Below are 14,997 nucleotides of genomic sequence, written 5' to 3' on the forward strand. Positions count from 1 at the left end.
TTTTGTTTTTTTTTCTTTCTTGCTATTTCTATGCTCGGGTGGCCTCCGCTTCATGGTTGATGGTTTTCGTATTTTTGGAACGGAGCCGATCGGTCACGTGGGTCCCACGCCTCGCGTACGAAAACAAAGGAGGTTCTGCGTCTTTTAAGACATAAAAGCAATAAGCATGGATAGTATTTCGGGTGCGATCATACCAGCACTAATGCAACGGATCCCATCAGAACTCCGCTGTGAAGCGTGCTTGGGCGAGAGTAGTACTAGGATGGGTGACCCCCTGGGAAGTCCTCGTGTTGCACTTGCTTTTTCGTTGCCTGTTTGCGTTTTTTTAGATTTTACGTGCAGTTTTTTTTTGTTTTTTTTTTCTTTCTTGCTATTTCTATGCTCGGGTGGCCTCCGCTTCATGGTTCATGGTTTTCGTATTTTTGGAACGGAGCCGATCGGTCAAGTGGGTCCCACGCCTCGCGTACGAAAACAAAGGAGGTTCTGCATCTTTTAAGACATAAAAGCAATAAGCATGGATAGTATTTCGGGTGCGATCATACCAGCACTAATGCACCGGATCCCATAAGAACTCAGCAGTTAAGCGTGCTTGGGCGAGAGTAGTACTAGGATGGGTGACCCCGTGGGAAGTCCTCTTGTTGCACCCCCCTTTTTCGTTGCCCGTTTGCGTTTTTTTAGATTTTACGCACAGTTTTTTTTTCTTTCTTGCTATTTCTATGCTCGGGTGGCCTCCGTTTCATGGTTCATGGTTTTCGTATTTTTGGAACGGAGCCGATCGGTCACGTGGCTCCCACGCCTCGCGTACGAAAACAAAGGAGGTTCTGCGTCTTTTAAGACATAAAAGTAATAAGAATGGATAGTATTTCGGGTGCGATCATACCAGCACTAATGCACTGGATCCCATCAGAACTCCGCAGTTAAGCGTGCTTGGGCGAGAGTAGTACTAGGATGGGTGACCCACTGGGAAGTCCTCGTGTTGCACCCCCCCTTTTTCGTTGCCCGTTTGCGTTTTTTTAGATTTTACGTGCGGTTTTTTTTGTTTTTTTTTTCTTTCTTGCTATTTCTACGCTCGGGTGACCTCCGCTTCATGGTTCATGGTTTTCGTATTTTTGGAACGGAGACGATCGGTCAAATGGGTCCCACGCCTCGCGTACGAAAACAAAGGAGGTTCTGCGTCTTTTAAGACATAAAAGCAATAAGCATGGATAGTATTTCGGGTGCGATCATACCAGCACTAATGCACCGGATCACATCAGAACTCCGCAGTTAAGTGTGCTTGGGCGTGAGTAGTACTAGGATGGGTGACCCCCTGGGAAGTCCTCGTGTTGCACCCCCCCATTTTCGTTGCCCGTTTGCGTTTTTTTAGATTTTACGTGCGGTTTTTTTTGTTTTTTTTTCTTTCTTGTTATTTCTATGCTCGGGTGGCCTCCGCTTCATGGTTGATGCTTTTCGTATTTTTGGAACGGAGCCGATCGGTCAAGTGGGTCCCACGCCTCGCGTACGAAAACAAAGGAGGTTCTGCGTCTTTTAAGACATAAAAGCAATAAGCATGGATAGTATTTCGGGTGCGACCATACCAGCACTAATGCACCGGATCCCATCAGAACTCCGCAGTTAAGCGTGCTTGGGCGAGAGTAGTACTAGGATGGGTGACCCCCTGGGAAGTCGTCGTGTTGCACCCCCCCCTTTTTCATTGCCTGTTTGCGTTTTTTTAGATTTTACGTGCGGTTTTTTTTTTGTTTTTTTTTCTTTCTTGCTATTTCTATGCTCGGGTGGCCTCCGCTTCATGGTTGCTGGTTTTCGTATTTTTGGAACGGAGCCGATCGGTCACGTGGGTCCCACGCCTCGCGTACGAAAACAAAGGAGGTTCTGCGTCTTTTAAGACATAAAAGCAATAAGCATGGATAGTATTTCGGGTGCGCTCATACCAGCACTAATGCATCGAATCCCATAAGAACTCCGCAGTTAAGCGTGCTTGGGCGAGAGTAGTACTAGAATGGGTGACCCCCTGGGAAGTCCTCGTGTTGCACCCCGCTTTTTCGTTGCCCGTTTGCGTTTTTTTAGATTTTACGGGCGGTTTTTTTTTCTTTCTTGCTATTTCAATGCTCGGGTGGCCTCCGTTTCATGGTTCATGGTTTTCGTATTTTTGGAACGGAGCCGATCGGTCAGGTGGGTCCCACGCCTCGCGTACGAAAACAAAGGAGGTTCTGCGTCTTTTAAGACATAAAAGCAATAAGCATGGATAGTATTTCGGGTGCGATCATAACAACACTAATGCACCGGATCCTATAAGAACTCCGCAGTTAAGCATGCTTGGGCGAGAGTAGTACTAGGATGGGTGACCCCCTGGGAAGTCCTCGTGTTGCACCCCCCTTTTTCGTTGTCTGTTTGCGTTTTTTTAGATTTTTACGTGCGGTTTTTTTTTTGTTTTTTTTTCTTTCTTGCTATTTCTATGCTCGGGTGGCCTCCGCTTCATGGTTGATGGTTTTCGTATTTTTGGAACGGAGCCGATCGGTCACGTGGGTCCCACGCCTCGCGTACGAAAACAAAGGAGGTTTTGCGTCTTTTAAGACATAAAAGCAATAAACATGGATAGTATTTCGGGTGCGATCATACCAGCACTAATGCAACGGATCCCATCAGAACTCCGCTGTGAAGCGTGCTTGGGCGAGAGTAGTACTAGGATGGGTGACCCCCTGGGAAGTCCTCGTGTTGCACCTGCTTTTTCGTTGCCCGTTTGCGTTTTTTTAGATTTTACGTGCGGTTTTTTTTGTTTTTTTTTCTTTCTTGCTATTTCTATGCTCGGGTGGCCTCCGCTTCATGGTTCATGGTTTTCGTATTTTTGGAACGGAGCCGATCGGTCAAGTGGGTCCCACGCCTCGCGTACGAAAACAAAGGAGGTTCTGCATCTTTTAAGACATAAAAGCAATAAGCATGGATAGTATTTCGGGTGCGATCATACCAGCACTAATGCACCGGATCCCATAAGAACTCCGCAGTTAAGCGTGCTTGGGCGAGAGTAGTACTAGGATGGGTGACCCCGTGGGAAGTCCTCGTGTTGCACCCCCCTTTTTCGTTGCCCGTTTGCGTTTTTTTAGATTTTACGCACGATTTTTCTTTCTTTCTTGCTATTTCTATGCTCGGGTAGCCTCCGTTTCATGGTTCATGGTTTTCGTATTTTTGGAACGGAGCCGATCGGTCACGTGGGTCCCACGCCTCGCGTACGAAAACAAAGGAGGTTCTGCCTCTTTTAAGACATAAAAGTAATAAGAATGGATAGTATTTCGGGTGCGATCATACCAGCACTAATGCACTGGATCCCATCAGAACTCCGCAGTTAAGCGTGGTTGGGCGAGAGTAGTACTAGGATGGGTGACCCCCTGGGAAGTCCTCGTGTTGCACCCCCCTTTTTCGTTGCCCGTTTGCGTTTTTTTAGATTTTACGTGCGGTTTTTTTTGTTTTTTTTCTTTCTGCTATTTCTACGCTCGGGTGACCTCCGCTTCATGGTTCATGGTTTTCGTATTTTTGGAACGGAGCCGATCGGTCAAATGGGTCCCACGCCTCGCGTACGAAAACAAAGGAGGTTCTGCGTCTTTTAAGACATAAAAGCAATAAGCATGGATAGTATTTCGGGTGCGATCATACCAGCACTAATGCACCGGATCACATCAGAACTCCGCAGTTAAGCGTGCTTGGACGTGAGTAGTACTAGGATGGGTTACCCCCTGGGAAGTCCTCGTGTTGCACCCCCCCATTTTCGTTGCCCGTTTGCGTTTTTTTAGATTTTACGTGCGGTTTTTTTTGTTTTTTTTCTTTCTTCCTATTTCTATGCTCGGGTGGCCTCTGTTTCATGGTTGATGCTTTTCGTATTTTTGGAACGGAGCCGATCGGTCAAATGGGTCCCACGCCTCGCGTACGAAAACAAAGGAGGTTCTGCGTCTTTTAAGACATAAAAGCAATAAGCATGGATAGTATTTCGGGTGCGATCATACCAGCACTAATGCAACGGATCCCATCAGAACTCCGCTGTGAAGCGTGCTTGGGCGAGAGTAGTACTAGGATGGGTGACCCCCTGGGAAGTCCTCGTGTTGCACCTGCTTTTTCGTTGCCCGTTTGCGTTTTTTTAGATTTTACGTGCGGTTTTTTTTTGTTTTTTTTTCTTTCTTGCTATTTCTATGCTCGGGTGGCCTCCGCTTCATGGTTGATGGTTTTCGTATTTTTGGAACGGAGCCGATCGGTCACGTGGGTCCCACGCCTCGCGTACGAAAACAAAGGAGGTTCTGCGTCTTTTAAGACATAAAAGCAATAAGCATGGATAGTATTTCGGGTGCGATCATACCAGCACTAATGCACTGGATCCCATCAGAACTCCGCAGTTAAGCGTGGTTGGGCGAGAGTAGTACTAGGATGGGTGACCCCCTGGGAAGTCCTCGTGTTGCACCCCCCTTTTTCGTTGCCCGTTTGCGTTTTTTTAGATTTTACGTGCGGTTTTTTTTGTTTTTTTTCTTTCTGCTATTTCTACGCTCGGGTGACCTCCGCTTCATGGTTCATGGTTTTCGTATTTTTGGAACGGAGCCGATCGGTCAAGTGGGTCCCACGCCTCGCGTACGAAAACAAAGGAGGTTCTGCATCTTTTAAGACATAAAAGCAATAAGCATGGATAGTATTTCGGGTGCGATCATACCAGCACTAATGCACCGGATCCCATAAGAACTCAGCAGTTAAGCGTGCTTGGGCGAGAGTAGTACTAGGATGGGTGACCCCGTGGGAAGTCCTCTTGTTGCACCCCCCTTTTTCGTTGCCCGTTTGCGTTTTTTTAGATTTTACGCACAGTTTTTTTTTCTTTCTTGCTATTTCTATGCTCGGGTGGCCTCCGTTTCATGGTTCATGGTTTTCGTATTTTTGGAACGGAGCCGATCGGTCACGTGGCTCCCACGCCTCGCGTACGAAAACAAAGGAGGTTCTGCGTCTTTTAAGACATAAAAGTAATAAGAATGGATAGTATTTCGGGTGCGATCATACCAGCACTAATGCACTGGATCCCATCAGAACTCCGCAGTTAAGCGTGCTTGGGCGAGAGTAGTACTAGGATGGGTGACCCACTGGGAAGTCCTCGTGTTGCACCCCCCCTTTTTCGTTGCCCGTTTGCGTTTTTTTAGATTTTACGTGCGGTTTTTTTTGTTTTTTTTTTTCTTTCTTGCTATTTCTACGCTCGGGTGACCTCCGCTTCATGGTTCATGGTTTTCGTATTTTTGGAACGGAGACGATCGGTCAAATGGGTCCCACGCCTCGCGTACGAAAACAAAGGAGGTTCTGCGTCTTTTAAGACATAAAAGCAATAAGCATGGATAGTATTTCGGGTGCGATCATACCAGCACTAATGCACCGGATCACATCAGAACTCCGCAGTTAAGTGTGCTTGGGCGTGAGTAGTACTAGGATGGGTGACCCCCTGGGAAGTCCTCGTGTTGCACCCCCCCATTTTCGTTGCCCGTTTGCGTTTTTTTAGATTTTACGTGCGGTTTTTTTTGTTTTTTTTTCTTTCTTGTTATTTCTATGCTCGGGTGGCCTCCGCTTCATGGTTGATGCTTTTCGTATTTTTGGAACGGAGCCGATCGGTCAAGTGGGTCCCACGCCTCGCGTACGAAAACAAAGGAGGTTCTGCGTCTTTTAAGACATAAAAGCAATAAGCATGGATAGTATTTCGGGTGCGACCATACCAGCACTAATGCACCGGATCCCATCAGAACTCCGCAGTTAAGCGTGCTTGGGCGAGAGTAGTACTAGGATGGGTGACCCCCTGGGAAGTCGTCGTGTTGCACCCCCCCTTTTTCATTGCCTGTTTGCGTTTTTTTAGATTTTACGTGCGGTTTTTTTTTTGTTTTTTTTTCTTTCTTGCTATTTCTATGCTCGGGTGGCCTCCGCTTCATGGTTGCTGGTTTTCGTATTTTTGGAACGGAGCCGATCGGTCACGTGGGTCCCACGCCTCGCGTACGAAAACAAAGGAGGTTCTGGGTCTTTTAAGACATAAAAGCAATAAGCATGGATAGTATTTCGGGTGCGCTCATACCAGCACTAATGCATCGAATCCCATAAGAACTCCGCAGTTAAGCGTGCTTGGGCGAGAGTAGTACTAGAATGGGTGACCCCCTGGGAAGTCCTCGTGTTGCACCCCGCTTTTTCGTTGCCCGTTTGCGTTTTTTTAGATTTTACGGGCGGTTTTTTTTTCTTTCTTGCTATTTCAATGCTCGGGTGGCCTCCGTTTCATGGTTCATGGTTTTCGTATTTTTGGAACGGAGCCGATCGGTCAGGTGGGTCCCACGCCTCGCGTACGAAAACAAAGGAGGTTCTGCGTCTTTTAAGACATAAAAGCAATAAGCATGGATAGTATTTCGGGTGCGATCATAACAACACTAATGCACCGGATCCCATAAGAACTCCGCAGTTAAGCATGCTTGGGCGAGAGTAGTACTAGGATGGGTGACCCCCTGGGAAGTCCTCGTGTTGCACCCCCCTTTTTCGTTGTCTGTTTGCGTTTTTTTAGATTTTTACGTGCGGTTTTTTTTTTGTTTTTTTTTCTTTCTTGCTATTTCTATGCTCGGGTGGCCTCCGCTTCATGGTTGATGGTTTTCGTATTTTTGGAACGGAGCCGATCGGTCACGTGGGTCCCACGCCTCGCGTACGAAAACAAAGGAGGTTTTGCGTCTTTTAAGACATAAAAGCAATAAACATGGATAGTATTTCGGGTGCGATCATACCAGCACTAATGCAACGGATCCCATCAGAACTCCGCTGTGAAGCGTGCTTGGGCGAGAGTAGTACTAGGATGGGTGACCCCCTGGGAAGTCCTCGTGTTGCACCTGCTTTTTCGTTGCCCGTTTGCGTTTTTTTAGATTTTACGTGCGGTTTTTTTTGTTTTTTTTTCTTTCTTGCTATTTCTATGCTCGGGTGGCCTCCGCTTCATGGTTCATGGTTTTCGTATTTTTGGAACGGAGCCGATCGGTCAAGTGGGTCCCACGCCTCGCGTACGAAAACAAAGGAGGTTCTGCATCTTTTAAGACATAAAAGCAATAAGCATGGATAGTATTTCGGGTGCGATCATACCAGCACTAATGCACCGGATCCCATAAGAACTCCGCAGTTAAGCGTGCTTGGGCGAGAGTAGTACTAGGATGGGTGACCCCGTGGGAAGTCCTCGTGTTGCACCCCCCTTTTTCGTTGCCCGTTTGCGTTTTTTTAGATTTTACGCACGATTTTTCTTTCTTTCTTGCTATTTCTATGCTCGGGTAGCCTCCGTTTCATGGTTCATGGTTTTCGTATTTTTGGAACGGAGCCGATCGGTCACGTGGGTCCCACGCCTCGCGTACGAAAACAAAGGAGGTTCTGCCTCTTTTAAGACATAAAAGTAATAAGAATGGATAGTATTTCGGGTGCGATCATACCAGCACTAATGCACTGGATCCCATCAGAACTCCGCAGTTAAGCGTGGTTGGGCGAGAGTAGTACTAGGATGGGTGACCCCCTGGGAAGTCCTCGTGTTGCACCCCCCTTTTTCGTTGCCCGTTTGCGTTTTTTTAGATTTTACGTGCGGTTTTTTTTGTTTTTTTTCTTTCTGCTATTTCTACGCTCGGGTGACCTCCGCTTCATGGTTCATGGTTTTCGTATTTTTGGAACGGAGCCGATCGGTCAAATGGGTCCCACGCCTCGCGTACGAAAACAAAGGAGGTTCTGCGTCTTTTAAGACATAAAAGCAATAAGCATGGATAGTATTTCGGGTGCGATCATACCAGCACTAATGCACCGGATCACATCAGAACTCCGCAGTTAAGCGTGCTTGGACGTGAGTAGTACTAGGATGGGTTACCCCCTGGGAAGTCCTCGTGTTGCACCCCCCCATTTTCGTTGCCCGTTTGCGTTTTTTTAGATTTTACGTGCGGTTTTTTTTGTTTTTTTTCTTTCTTCCTATTTCTATGCTCGGGTGGCCTCTGTTTCATGGTTGATGCTTTTCGTATTTTTGGAACGGAGCCGATCGGTCAAATGGGTCCCACGCCTCGCGTACGAAAACAAAGGAGGTTCTGCGTCTTTTAAGACATAAAAGCAATAAGCATGGATAGTATTTCGGGTGCGATCATACCAGCACTAATGCACCGGATCCCATCAGAACTCCGCAGTTAAGCGTGCTTGGGCGAGAGTAGTACTAGGATGGGTGACCCCCTGAGAAGTCCTCGTGTTGCACGCCCCTTTTTCGTTGTTTGTTTGCTTTTTTTAGATTTTACGTGCGGTTTTTTTTTTGTTTTTTTTTTCTTTCTTGCTATTTCTATGCTTGGGTGGCCTCTGCTTCATGGTTGATGGTTTTCGTATTTTTGGAACGGAGCCGATCGGTCACGTGGGTCCCACGCCTCGCGAACGAAAACAAAGGAGCATCTGCGTCTTTTAAGACATAAAAGCAATAAGCATGGATAGTATTTCGGGTGCGATCATACCAGCACTAATGCAACGGATCCCATCAGAACTCCGCTGTGAAGCGTGCTTGGGCGAGAGTAGTACTAGGATGGGTGACCCCCTGGGAAGTCGTCGTGTTGCACCTGCTTTTTCGTTGCCCGTTTGCGTTTTTTTAGATTTTACGTGCGGTTTTTTTTTGTTTTTTTTTCTTTCTTGCTATTTCTATGCTCGGGTGGCCTCCGCTTCATGGTTGATGGGTTTCGTATTTTTGGAACGGAGCCGATCGGTCACGTGGGTCCCACGCCTCGCGTACGAAAACAAAGGAGGTTCTGCGTCTTTTAAGACATAAAAGCAATAAGCATGGATAGTATTTCGGGTGCGATCATACCAGCACTAATGCAACGGATCCCATCAGAACTCCGCTGTGAAGCGTGCTTGGGCGAGAGTAGTACTAGGATGGGTGACCCCTGGGAAGTCCTCGTGTTGCACTTGCTTTTTCGTTGCCTGTTTGCGTTTTTTTAGATTTTACGTGCAGTTTTTTTTTGTTTTTTTTTTCTTTCTTGCTATTTCTATGCTCGGGTGGCCTCCGCTTCATGGTTCATGGTTTTCGTATTTTTGGAACGGAGCCGATCGGTCAAGTGGGTCCCACGCCTCGCGTACGAAAACAAAGGAGGTTCTGCATCTTTTAAGACATAAAAGCAATAAGCATGGATAGTATTTCGGGTGCGATCATACCAGCACTAATGCACCGGATCCCATAAGAACTCCGCAGTTAAGCGTGCTTGGGCGAGAGTAGTACTAGGATGGGTGACCCCGTGGGAAGTCCTCTTGTTGCACCCCCCTTTTTCGTTGCCCGTTTGCGTTTTTTTAGATTTTACGCACAGTTTTTTTTTCTTTCTTGCTATTTCTATGCTCGGGTGGCCTCCGTTTCATGGTTCATGGTTTTCGTATTTTTGGAACGGAGCCGATCGGTCACGTGGGTCCCACGCCTCGCGTACGAAAACAAAGGAGGTTCTGCGTCTTTTAAGACATAAAAGTAATAAGAATGGATAGTATTTCTGGTGCGATCATACCAGCACTAATGCATTGGATCCCATCAGAACTCCGCAGTTAAGCGTGCTTGGGCGAGAGTAGTACTAGGATGGGTGACCCCCTGGGAAGTCCTCGTGTTGCACCCCCCCTTTTTCGTTGCCCGTTTGCGTTTTTTTAGATTTTACGTGCGGTTTTTTTTGTTTTTTTTTCTTTCTTGGTTATTTCTACGCTCGGGTGACCTCCGCTTCATGGTTCATGGTTTTCGTATTTTTGGAACGGAGACGATCGGTCAAATGGGTCCCACGCCTCGCGTACGAAAACAAAGGAGGTTCTGCGTCTTTTAAGACATAAAAGCAATAAGCATGGATAGTATTTCGGGTGCGATCAAACCAGCACTAATGCACCGGATCACATCAGAACTCCGCAGTTAAGCGTGCTTGGGCGTGAGTAGTACTAGGATGGGTGACCCCCTGGGAAGTCCTCGTGTTGCACCCCCCTTTTTCATTGCCTGTTTGCTTTTTTTTAGATTTTACGTGCGGTTTTATTTTTGTTTTTTTTTCTTTCTTGCTATTTCTATGCTCGGGTGGCCTCCGCTTCATGGTTGCTAGTTTTCGTATTTTTGGAACGGAGCCGATCGGTCACGTGGGTCCCACGCCTCGCGTACGAAAACAAAGGAGGTTCTGCGTCTTTTAAGACATAAAAGCAATAAGCATGGATAGTATTTCAGGTGCGATCATACCAGCACTAATGCAACGGATCCCATCAGAACTCCGCTGTGAAGCGTGCTTGGGCGAGAGTAGTACTAGGATGGGTGACCCCCTGGGAAGTCCTCGTGTTGCACCCCCTTTTTCGTTGCCCGTTTGCGTTTTTTTAGATTTTACGTGCGGTTTTTTTTTGTTTTTTTTTCTTTCTTGCTATTTCTATGCTCGGGTGGCCTCCGCTTCATGGTTGATGCTTTTCGTATTTTTGGAACGGAGCCGATCGGTCACGTGGGTCCCACCCCTCGCATACGAAAACAAAGGAGGTTCTGCGTCTTTTAAGACATAAAAGCAATAAGCATGGATAGTATTTTGGGTGCGATCATACCAGCACTAATGCACCGGATCCCATCAGAACTCCGCTGTGAAGCGTGCTTGGGCGAGAGTAGTACTAGGATGGGTGGCCCCCTGGGAAGTCCTCGTGTTGCATCCCCCCTTTTTCGTTGCCCGTTTGCGTTTTTTTAGTTTTTACGTGCGGTTTTTTTTGTTTTTTTTCTTTCTTGCTATTTCTATGTTCGGGTGGCCTCCGCTTCATGGTTCATGGTTTTCGTATTTTTGGAACGGAGCCGATCGGTCACGTGGGTCCCACGCCTCGCGTACGAAAACAAAGGAGGTTCTGCGTCTTTTAAGACATAAAAGCAATAAGCATGGATAGTATTTCGGGTGCGCTCATACCAGCACTAATGCATCAGATCCCATAAGAACTCCGCAGTTAAGCGTGCTTGGGCGAGAGTAGTACTAGGATGGGTGACCCCCTGGGAAGTCCTCGTGTTGCACCCCCCTTTTTCGTTGCCCGTTTGCGTTTTTTTAGATTTTAAGTGCGGTTTTTTTTTGTTTTTTTTTTCTTTCTTGCTTTTTCTATGCTCGGGTGGCCTCCGTTTCATGGTTCATGGTTTTCGTATTTTTGGAACGGAGCCGATCGGTCACGTGGGTCCCACGCCTCGCGTACGAAAACAAAGGAGGTTCTGCGTCTTTTAAGACATAAAAGCAATAAGCATGGATAGTATTTCGGGTGCGATCATAACAACACTAATGCACCGGATCCCATAAGAACTCCGCAGTTAAGCATGCTTGGGCGAGAGTAGTACTAGGATGGGTGACCCCCTGGGAAGTCCTCGTGTTGCACCCCCCTTTTTCGTTGTCTGTTTGCGTTTTTTTAGATTTTTACGTGCGGTTTTTTTTTTGTTTTTTTTTCTTTCTTGCTATTTCTATGCTCGGGTGGCCTCCGCTTCATGGTTGATGGTTTTCGTATTTTTGGAACGGAGCCGATCGGTCACGTGGGTCCCACGCCTCGCGTACGAAAACAAAGGAGGTTTTGCGTCTTTTAAGACATAAAAGCAATAAACATGGATAGTATTTCGGGTGCGATCATACCAGCACTAATGCAACGGATCCCATCAGAACTCCGCTGTGAAGCGTGCTTGGGCGAGAGTAGTACTAGGATGGGTGACCCCCTGGGAAGTCCTCGTGTTGCACCTGCTTTTTCGTTGCCCGTTGGCGTTTTTTTAGATTTTACGTGCGGTTTTTTTTGTTTTTTTTTCTTTCTTGCTATTTCTATGCTCGGGTGGCCTCCGCTTCATGGTTCATGGTTTTCGTATTTTTGGAACGGAGCCGATCGGTCAAGTGGGTCCCACGCCTCGCGTACGAAAACAAAGGAGGTTCTGCATCTTTTAAGACATAAAAGCAATAAGCATGGATAGTATTTCGGGTGCGATCATACCAGCACTAATGCACCGGATCCCATAAGAACTCCGCAGTTAAGCGTGCTTGGGCGAGAGTAGTACTAGGATGGGTGACCCCGTGGGAAGTCCTCGTGTTGCACCCCCCTTTTTCGTTGCCCGTTTGCGTTTTTTTAGATTTTACGCACGGTTTTTCTTTCTTTCTTGCTATTTCTATGCTCGGGTAGCCTCCGTTTCATGGTTCATGGTTTTCGTATTTTTGGAACGGAGCCGATCGGTCACGTGGGTCCCACGCCTCGCGTACGAAAACAAAGGAGGTTCTGCGTCTTTTAAGACATAAAAGTAATAAGAATGGATAGTATTTCGGGTGCGATCATACCAGCACTAATGCACTGGATCCCATCAGAACTCCGCAGTTAAGCGTGGTTGGGCGAGAGTAGTACTAGGATGGGTGACCCCCTGGGAAGTCCTCGTGTTGCACCCCCCCTTTTTCGTTGCCCGTTTGCGTTTTTTTAGATTTTACGTGCGGTTTTTTTTGTTTTTTTTCTTTCTTGCTATTTCTACGCTCGGGTGACCTCCGCTTCATGGTTCATGGTTTTCGTATTTTTGGAACGGAGCCGATCGGTCAAATGGGTCCCACGCCTCGCGTACGAAAACAAAGGAGGTTCTGCGTCTTTTAAGACATAAAAGCAATAAGCATGGATAGTATTTCGGGTGCGATCATACCAGCACTAATGCACCGGATCACATCAGAACTCCGCAGTTAAGCGTGCTTGGACGTGAGTAGTACTAGGATGGGTTACCCCCTGGGAAGTCCTCGTGTTGCACCCCCCCATTTTCGTTGCCCGTTTGCGTTTTTTTAGATTTTACGTGCGGTTTTTTTTGTTTTTTTTCTTTCTTCCTATTTCTTTGCTCGGGTGGCCTCTGTTTCATGGTTGATGCTTTTCGTATTTTTGGAACGGAGCCGATCGGTCAAATGGGTCCCACGCCTCGCGTACGAAAACAAAGGAGGTTCTGCGTCTTTTAAGACATAAAAGCAATAAGCATGGATAGTATTTCGGGTGCGATCATACCAGCACTAATGCACCGGATCCCATCAGAACTCCGCAGTTAAGCGTGCTTGGGCGAGAGTAGTACTAGGATGGGTGACCCCCTGAGAAGTCCTCGTGTTGCACCCCCCTTTTTCGTTGTTTGTTTGCTTTTTTTAGATTTTACGTGAGGTTTTTTTTTTGTTTTTTTTTCTTTCTTGCTATTTCTATGCTCGGGTGGCCTCTGCTTCATGGTTGATGGTTTTCGTATTTTTGGAACGGAGCCGATCGGTCACGTGGGTCCCACGCCTCGCGAACGAAAACAAAGGAGCATCTGCGTCTTTTAAGACATAAAAGCAATAAGCATGGATAGTATTTCGGGTGCGATCATACCAGCACTAATGCAACGGATCCCATCAGAACTCCGCTGTGAAGCGTGCTTGGGCGAGAGTAGTACTAGGATGGGTGACCCCTGGGAAGTCCTCGTGTTGCACTTGCTTTTTCGTTGCCTGTTTGCGTTTTTTTAGATTTTACGTGCAGTTTTTTTTTGTTTTTTTTTTCTTTCTTGCTATTTCTATGCTCGGGTGGCCTCCGCTTCATGGTTGATGGGTTTCGTATTTTTGGAACGGAGCCGATCGGTCACGTGGGTCCCACGCCTCGCGTACGAAAACAAAGGAGGTTCTGCGTCTTTTAAGACATAAAAGCAATAAGCATGGATAGTATTTCAGGTGCGATCATACCAGCACTAATGCAACGGATCCCATCAGAACTCCGCTGTGAAGCGTGCTTGGGCGAGAGTAGTACTAGGATGGGTGACCCCCTGGGAAGTCCTCGTGTTGCACCCCCTTTTTCGTTGCCCGTTTGCGTTTTTTTAGATTTTACGTGCGGTTTTTTTTTGTTTTTTTTTCTTTCTTGCTATTTCTATGCTCGGGTGGCCTCCGCTTCATGGTTCATGGTTTTCGTATTTTTGGAACGGAGCCGATCGGTCAAGTGGGTCCCACGCCTCGCGTACGAAAACAAAGGAGGTTCTGCATCTTTTAAGACATAAAAGCAATAAGCATGGATAGTATTTCGGGTGCGATCATACCAGCACTAATGCACCGGATCCCATCAGAACTCCGCAGTTAAGCGTGCTTGGGCGAGAGTAGTACTAGGATGGGTGACCCCGTGGGAAGTCCTCGTGTTGCACCCCCCTTTTTCGTTGCCCGTTTGCGTTTTTTTAGATTTTACGCACGGTTTTTCTTTCTTTCTTGCTATTTCTATGCTCGGGTAGCCTCCGTTTCATGGTTCATGGTTTTCGTATTTTTGGAACGGAGCCGATCGGTCACGTGGGTCCCACGCCTCGCGTACGAAAACAAAGGAGGTTCTGCGTCTTTTAAGACATAAAAGTAATAAGAATGGATAGTATTTCGGGTGCGATCATACCAGCACTAATGCACTGGATCCCATCAGAACTCCGCAGTTAAGCGTGGTTGGGCGAGAGTAGTACTAGGATGGGTGACCCCCTGGGAAGTCCTCGTGTTGCACCCCCCCTTTTTCGTTGCCCGTTTGCGTTTTTTTAGATTTTACGTGCGGTTTTTTTTGTTTTTTTTCTTTCTTGCTATTTCTACGCTCGGGTGACCTCCGCTTCATGGTTCATGGTTTTCGTATTTTTGGAACGGAGCCGATCGGTCAAATGGGTCCCACGCCTCGCGTACGAAAACAAAGGAGGTTCTGCGTCTTTTAAGACATAAAAGCAATAAGCATGGATAGTATTTCGGGTGCGATCATACCAGCACTAATGCACCGGATCACATCAGAACTCCGCAGTTAAGCGTGCTTGGACGTGAGTAGTACTAGGATGGGTTACCCCCTGGGAAGTCCTCGTGTTGCACCCCCCCATTTTCGTTGCCCGTTTGCGTTTTTTTAGATTTTACGTGCGGTTTTTTTTGTTTTTTTTCTTTCTTCCTATTTCTTTGCTCGGGTGGCCTCTGTTTCATGGTTGATGCTTTTCGTATTTTTGGAACGGAGCCGATCGGTCAAATGGGTCCCACGCCTCGCGTACGAAAACAAAGGAGG

The 14,997-nt window shown here is 47.0% G+C and overlaps 43 non-coding genes across 43 annotated transcripts; all 43 read left to right on the top strand.

Annotated features, from left to right (window-relative positions):
• The first annotated feature begins 180 nt into the window (after window positions 1-180).
• LOC145149817 (5S ribosomal RNA) lies at window positions 181-299 on the top strand. The gene has a single exon (XR_013730661.1). It is a non-coding gene; the product is annotated as a 5S ribosomal RNA (ribosomal RNA).
• A 229-nt stretch (window positions 300-528) lies between these two features.
• On the top strand, window positions 529-647 carry LOC145149541 (5S ribosomal RNA). The gene has a single exon (XR_013730398.1). It is a non-coding gene; the product is annotated as a 5S ribosomal RNA (ribosomal RNA).
• A 219-nt stretch (window positions 648-866) lies between these two features.
• Window positions 867-985, top strand: LOC145140750 (5S ribosomal RNA). Its single transcript, XR_013722264.1, has one exon. It is a non-coding gene; the product is annotated as a 5S ribosomal RNA (ribosomal RNA).
• A 230-nt stretch (window positions 986-1,215) lies between these two features.
• LOC145143795 (5S ribosomal RNA) lies at window positions 1,216-1,334 on the top strand. Its single transcript, XR_013724830.1, has one exon. It is a non-coding gene; the product is annotated as a 5S ribosomal RNA (ribosomal RNA).
• Window positions 1,335-1,563: 229 nt separating this feature from the next.
• LOC145135820 (5S ribosomal RNA) lies at window positions 1,564-1,682 on the top strand. The gene has a single exon (XR_013720060.1). It is a non-coding gene; the product is annotated as a 5S ribosomal RNA (ribosomal RNA).
• A 232-nt stretch (window positions 1,683-1,914) lies between these two features.
• LOC145149907 (5S ribosomal RNA) lies at window positions 1,915-2,033 on the top strand. The gene has a single exon (XR_013730745.1). It is a non-coding gene; the product is annotated as a 5S ribosomal RNA (ribosomal RNA).
• A 219-nt stretch (window positions 2,034-2,252) lies between these two features.
• On the top strand, window positions 2,253-2,371 carry LOC145150866 (5S ribosomal RNA). Its single transcript, XR_013731677.1, has one exon. It is a non-coding gene; the product is annotated as a 5S ribosomal RNA (ribosomal RNA).
• A 231-nt stretch (window positions 2,372-2,602) lies between these two features.
• On the top strand, window positions 2,603-2,721 carry LOC145149635 (5S ribosomal RNA). The gene has a single exon (XR_013730489.1). It is a non-coding gene; the product is annotated as a 5S ribosomal RNA (ribosomal RNA).
• A 227-nt stretch (window positions 2,722-2,948) lies between these two features.
• Window positions 2,949-3,067, top strand: LOC145155243 (5S ribosomal RNA). The gene has a single exon (XR_013735693.1). It is a non-coding gene; the product is annotated as a 5S ribosomal RNA (ribosomal RNA).
• Window positions 3,068-3,286: 219 nt separating this feature from the next.
• On the top strand, window positions 3,287-3,405 carry LOC145146878 (5S ribosomal RNA). The gene has a single exon (XR_013727801.1). It is a non-coding gene; the product is annotated as a 5S ribosomal RNA (ribosomal RNA).
• A 226-nt stretch (window positions 3,406-3,631) lies between these two features.
• On the top strand, window positions 3,632-3,750 carry LOC145146696 (5S ribosomal RNA). Its single transcript, XR_013727628.1, has one exon. It is a non-coding gene; the product is annotated as a 5S ribosomal RNA (ribosomal RNA).
• Window positions 3,751-3,978: 228 nt separating this feature from the next.
• LOC145149637 (5S ribosomal RNA) lies at window positions 3,979-4,097 on the top strand. Its single transcript, XR_013730491.1, has one exon. It is a non-coding gene; the product is annotated as a 5S ribosomal RNA (ribosomal RNA).
• Window positions 4,098-4,325: 228 nt separating this feature from the next.
• LOC145146879 (5S ribosomal RNA) lies at window positions 4,326-4,444 on the top strand. Its single transcript, XR_013727802.1, has one exon. It is a non-coding gene; the product is annotated as a 5S ribosomal RNA (ribosomal RNA).
• Window positions 4,445-4,670: 226 nt separating this feature from the next.
• On the top strand, window positions 4,671-4,789 carry LOC145149542 (5S ribosomal RNA). The gene has a single exon (XR_013730399.1). It is a non-coding gene; the product is annotated as a 5S ribosomal RNA (ribosomal RNA).
• Window positions 4,790-5,008: 219 nt separating this feature from the next.
• On the top strand, window positions 5,009-5,127 carry LOC145140758 (5S ribosomal RNA). Its single transcript, XR_013722268.1, has one exon. It is a non-coding gene; the product is annotated as a 5S ribosomal RNA (ribosomal RNA).
• A 231-nt stretch (window positions 5,128-5,358) lies between these two features.
• On the top strand, window positions 5,359-5,477 carry LOC145143796 (5S ribosomal RNA). The gene has a single exon (XR_013724831.1). It is a non-coding gene; the product is annotated as a 5S ribosomal RNA (ribosomal RNA).
• Window positions 5,478-5,706: 229 nt separating this feature from the next.
• Window positions 5,707-5,825, top strand: LOC145135826 (5S ribosomal RNA). Its single transcript, XR_013720068.1, has one exon. It is a non-coding gene; the product is annotated as a 5S ribosomal RNA (ribosomal RNA).
• A 231-nt stretch (window positions 5,826-6,056) lies between these two features.
• LOC145149908 (5S ribosomal RNA) lies at window positions 6,057-6,175 on the top strand. Its single transcript, XR_013730746.1, has one exon. It is a non-coding gene; the product is annotated as a 5S ribosomal RNA (ribosomal RNA).
• Window positions 6,176-6,394: 219 nt separating this feature from the next.
• On the top strand, window positions 6,395-6,513 carry LOC145150272 (5S ribosomal RNA). The gene has a single exon (XR_013731091.1). It is a non-coding gene; the product is annotated as a 5S ribosomal RNA (ribosomal RNA).
• Window positions 6,514-6,744: 231 nt separating this feature from the next.
• On the top strand, window positions 6,745-6,863 carry LOC145149639 (5S ribosomal RNA). Its single transcript, XR_013730492.1, has one exon. It is a non-coding gene; the product is annotated as a 5S ribosomal RNA (ribosomal RNA).
• A 227-nt stretch (window positions 6,864-7,090) lies between these two features.
• LOC145155244 (5S ribosomal RNA) lies at window positions 7,091-7,209 on the top strand. Its single transcript, XR_013735694.1, has one exon. It is a non-coding gene; the product is annotated as a 5S ribosomal RNA (ribosomal RNA).
• A 219-nt stretch (window positions 7,210-7,428) lies between these two features.
• On the top strand, window positions 7,429-7,547 carry LOC145146880 (5S ribosomal RNA). The gene has a single exon (XR_013727803.1). It is a non-coding gene; the product is annotated as a 5S ribosomal RNA (ribosomal RNA).
• A 226-nt stretch (window positions 7,548-7,773) lies between these two features.
• On the top strand, window positions 7,774-7,892 carry LOC145146697 (5S ribosomal RNA). Its single transcript, XR_013727629.1, has one exon. It is a non-coding gene; the product is annotated as a 5S ribosomal RNA (ribosomal RNA).
• A 228-nt stretch (window positions 7,893-8,120) lies between these two features.
• On the top strand, window positions 8,121-8,239 carry LOC145135189 (5S ribosomal RNA). The gene has a single exon (XR_013719657.1). It is a non-coding gene; the product is annotated as a 5S ribosomal RNA (ribosomal RNA).
• A 230-nt stretch (window positions 8,240-8,469) lies between these two features.
• LOC145150638 (5S ribosomal RNA) lies at window positions 8,470-8,588 on the top strand. Its single transcript, XR_013731450.1, has one exon. It is a non-coding gene; the product is annotated as a 5S ribosomal RNA (ribosomal RNA).
• Window positions 8,589-8,816: 228 nt separating this feature from the next.
• On the top strand, window positions 8,817-8,934 carry LOC145150794 (5S ribosomal RNA). The gene has a single exon (XR_013731606.1). It is a non-coding gene; the product is annotated as a 5S ribosomal RNA (ribosomal RNA).
• Window positions 8,935-9,163: 229 nt separating this feature from the next.
• LOC145147167 (5S ribosomal RNA) lies at window positions 9,164-9,282 on the top strand. Its single transcript, XR_013728079.1, has one exon. It is a non-coding gene; the product is annotated as a 5S ribosomal RNA (ribosomal RNA).
• A 219-nt stretch (window positions 9,283-9,501) lies between these two features.
• Window positions 9,502-9,620, top strand: LOC145146738 (5S ribosomal RNA). The gene has a single exon (XR_013727668.1). It is a non-coding gene; the product is annotated as a 5S ribosomal RNA (ribosomal RNA).
• Window positions 9,621-9,850: 230 nt separating this feature from the next.
• Window positions 9,851-9,969, top strand: LOC145145189 (5S ribosomal RNA). The gene has a single exon (XR_013726176.1). It is a non-coding gene; the product is annotated as a 5S ribosomal RNA (ribosomal RNA).
• Window positions 9,970-10,199: 230 nt separating this feature from the next.
• On the top strand, window positions 10,200-10,318 carry LOC145149151 (5S ribosomal RNA). The gene has a single exon (XR_013730008.1). It is a non-coding gene; the product is annotated as a 5S ribosomal RNA (ribosomal RNA).
• A 228-nt stretch (window positions 10,319-10,546) lies between these two features.
• LOC145147805 (5S ribosomal RNA) lies at window positions 10,547-10,665 on the top strand. Its single transcript, XR_013728694.1, has one exon. It is a non-coding gene; the product is annotated as a 5S ribosomal RNA (ribosomal RNA).
• A 228-nt stretch (window positions 10,666-10,893) lies between these two features.
• Window positions 10,894-11,012, top strand: LOC145148528 (5S ribosomal RNA). Its single transcript, XR_013729409.1, has one exon. It is a non-coding gene; the product is annotated as a 5S ribosomal RNA (ribosomal RNA).
• Window positions 11,013-11,242: 230 nt separating this feature from the next.
• Window positions 11,243-11,361, top strand: LOC145150273 (5S ribosomal RNA). Its single transcript, XR_013731092.1, has one exon. It is a non-coding gene; the product is annotated as a 5S ribosomal RNA (ribosomal RNA).
• Window positions 11,362-11,592: 231 nt separating this feature from the next.
• LOC145149640 (5S ribosomal RNA) lies at window positions 11,593-11,711 on the top strand. The gene has a single exon (XR_013730493.1). It is a non-coding gene; the product is annotated as a 5S ribosomal RNA (ribosomal RNA).
• A 227-nt stretch (window positions 11,712-11,938) lies between these two features.
• On the top strand, window positions 11,939-12,057 carry LOC145155245 (5S ribosomal RNA). Its single transcript, XR_013735695.1, has one exon. It is a non-coding gene; the product is annotated as a 5S ribosomal RNA (ribosomal RNA).
• A 219-nt stretch (window positions 12,058-12,276) lies between these two features.
• LOC145146881 (5S ribosomal RNA) lies at window positions 12,277-12,395 on the top strand. Its single transcript, XR_013727804.1, has one exon. It is a non-coding gene; the product is annotated as a 5S ribosomal RNA (ribosomal RNA).
• Window positions 12,396-12,623: 228 nt separating this feature from the next.
• On the top strand, window positions 12,624-12,742 carry LOC145146698 (5S ribosomal RNA). Its single transcript, XR_013727630.1, has one exon. It is a non-coding gene; the product is annotated as a 5S ribosomal RNA (ribosomal RNA).
• A 228-nt stretch (window positions 12,743-12,970) lies between these two features.
• LOC145153511 (5S ribosomal RNA) lies at window positions 12,971-13,089 on the top strand. The gene has a single exon (XR_013734016.1). It is a non-coding gene; the product is annotated as a 5S ribosomal RNA (ribosomal RNA).
• Window positions 13,090-13,318: 229 nt separating this feature from the next.
• LOC145150795 (5S ribosomal RNA) lies at window positions 13,319-13,436 on the top strand. The gene has a single exon (XR_013731607.1). It is a non-coding gene; the product is annotated as a 5S ribosomal RNA (ribosomal RNA).
• A 229-nt stretch (window positions 13,437-13,665) lies between these two features.
• On the top strand, window positions 13,666-13,784 carry LOC145149152 (5S ribosomal RNA). Its single transcript, XR_013730009.1, has one exon. It is a non-coding gene; the product is annotated as a 5S ribosomal RNA (ribosomal RNA).
• A 228-nt stretch (window positions 13,785-14,012) lies between these two features.
• Window positions 14,013-14,131, top strand: LOC145153311 (5S ribosomal RNA). The gene has a single exon (XR_013733827.1). It is a non-coding gene; the product is annotated as a 5S ribosomal RNA (ribosomal RNA).
• A 219-nt stretch (window positions 14,132-14,350) lies between these two features.
• On the top strand, window positions 14,351-14,469 carry LOC145146882 (5S ribosomal RNA). The gene has a single exon (XR_013727805.1). It is a non-coding gene; the product is annotated as a 5S ribosomal RNA (ribosomal RNA).
• A 228-nt stretch (window positions 14,470-14,697) lies between these two features.
• LOC145146700 (5S ribosomal RNA) lies at window positions 14,698-14,816 on the top strand. Its single transcript, XR_013727632.1, has one exon. It is a non-coding gene; the product is annotated as a 5S ribosomal RNA (ribosomal RNA).
• Window positions 14,817-14,997: the final 181 nt, after the last annotated feature.

This window comes from Lactuca virosa, chromosome 1, assembly GCF_052849685.1.
Source record: "Lactuca virosa cultivar CGN04683 chromosome 1, Lactuca_virosa_CGN04683_v6, whole genome shotgun sequence".
Lineage (NCBI taxonomy): Eukaryota > Viridiplantae > Streptophyta > Magnoliopsida > Asterales > Asteraceae > Lactuca > Lactuca virosa.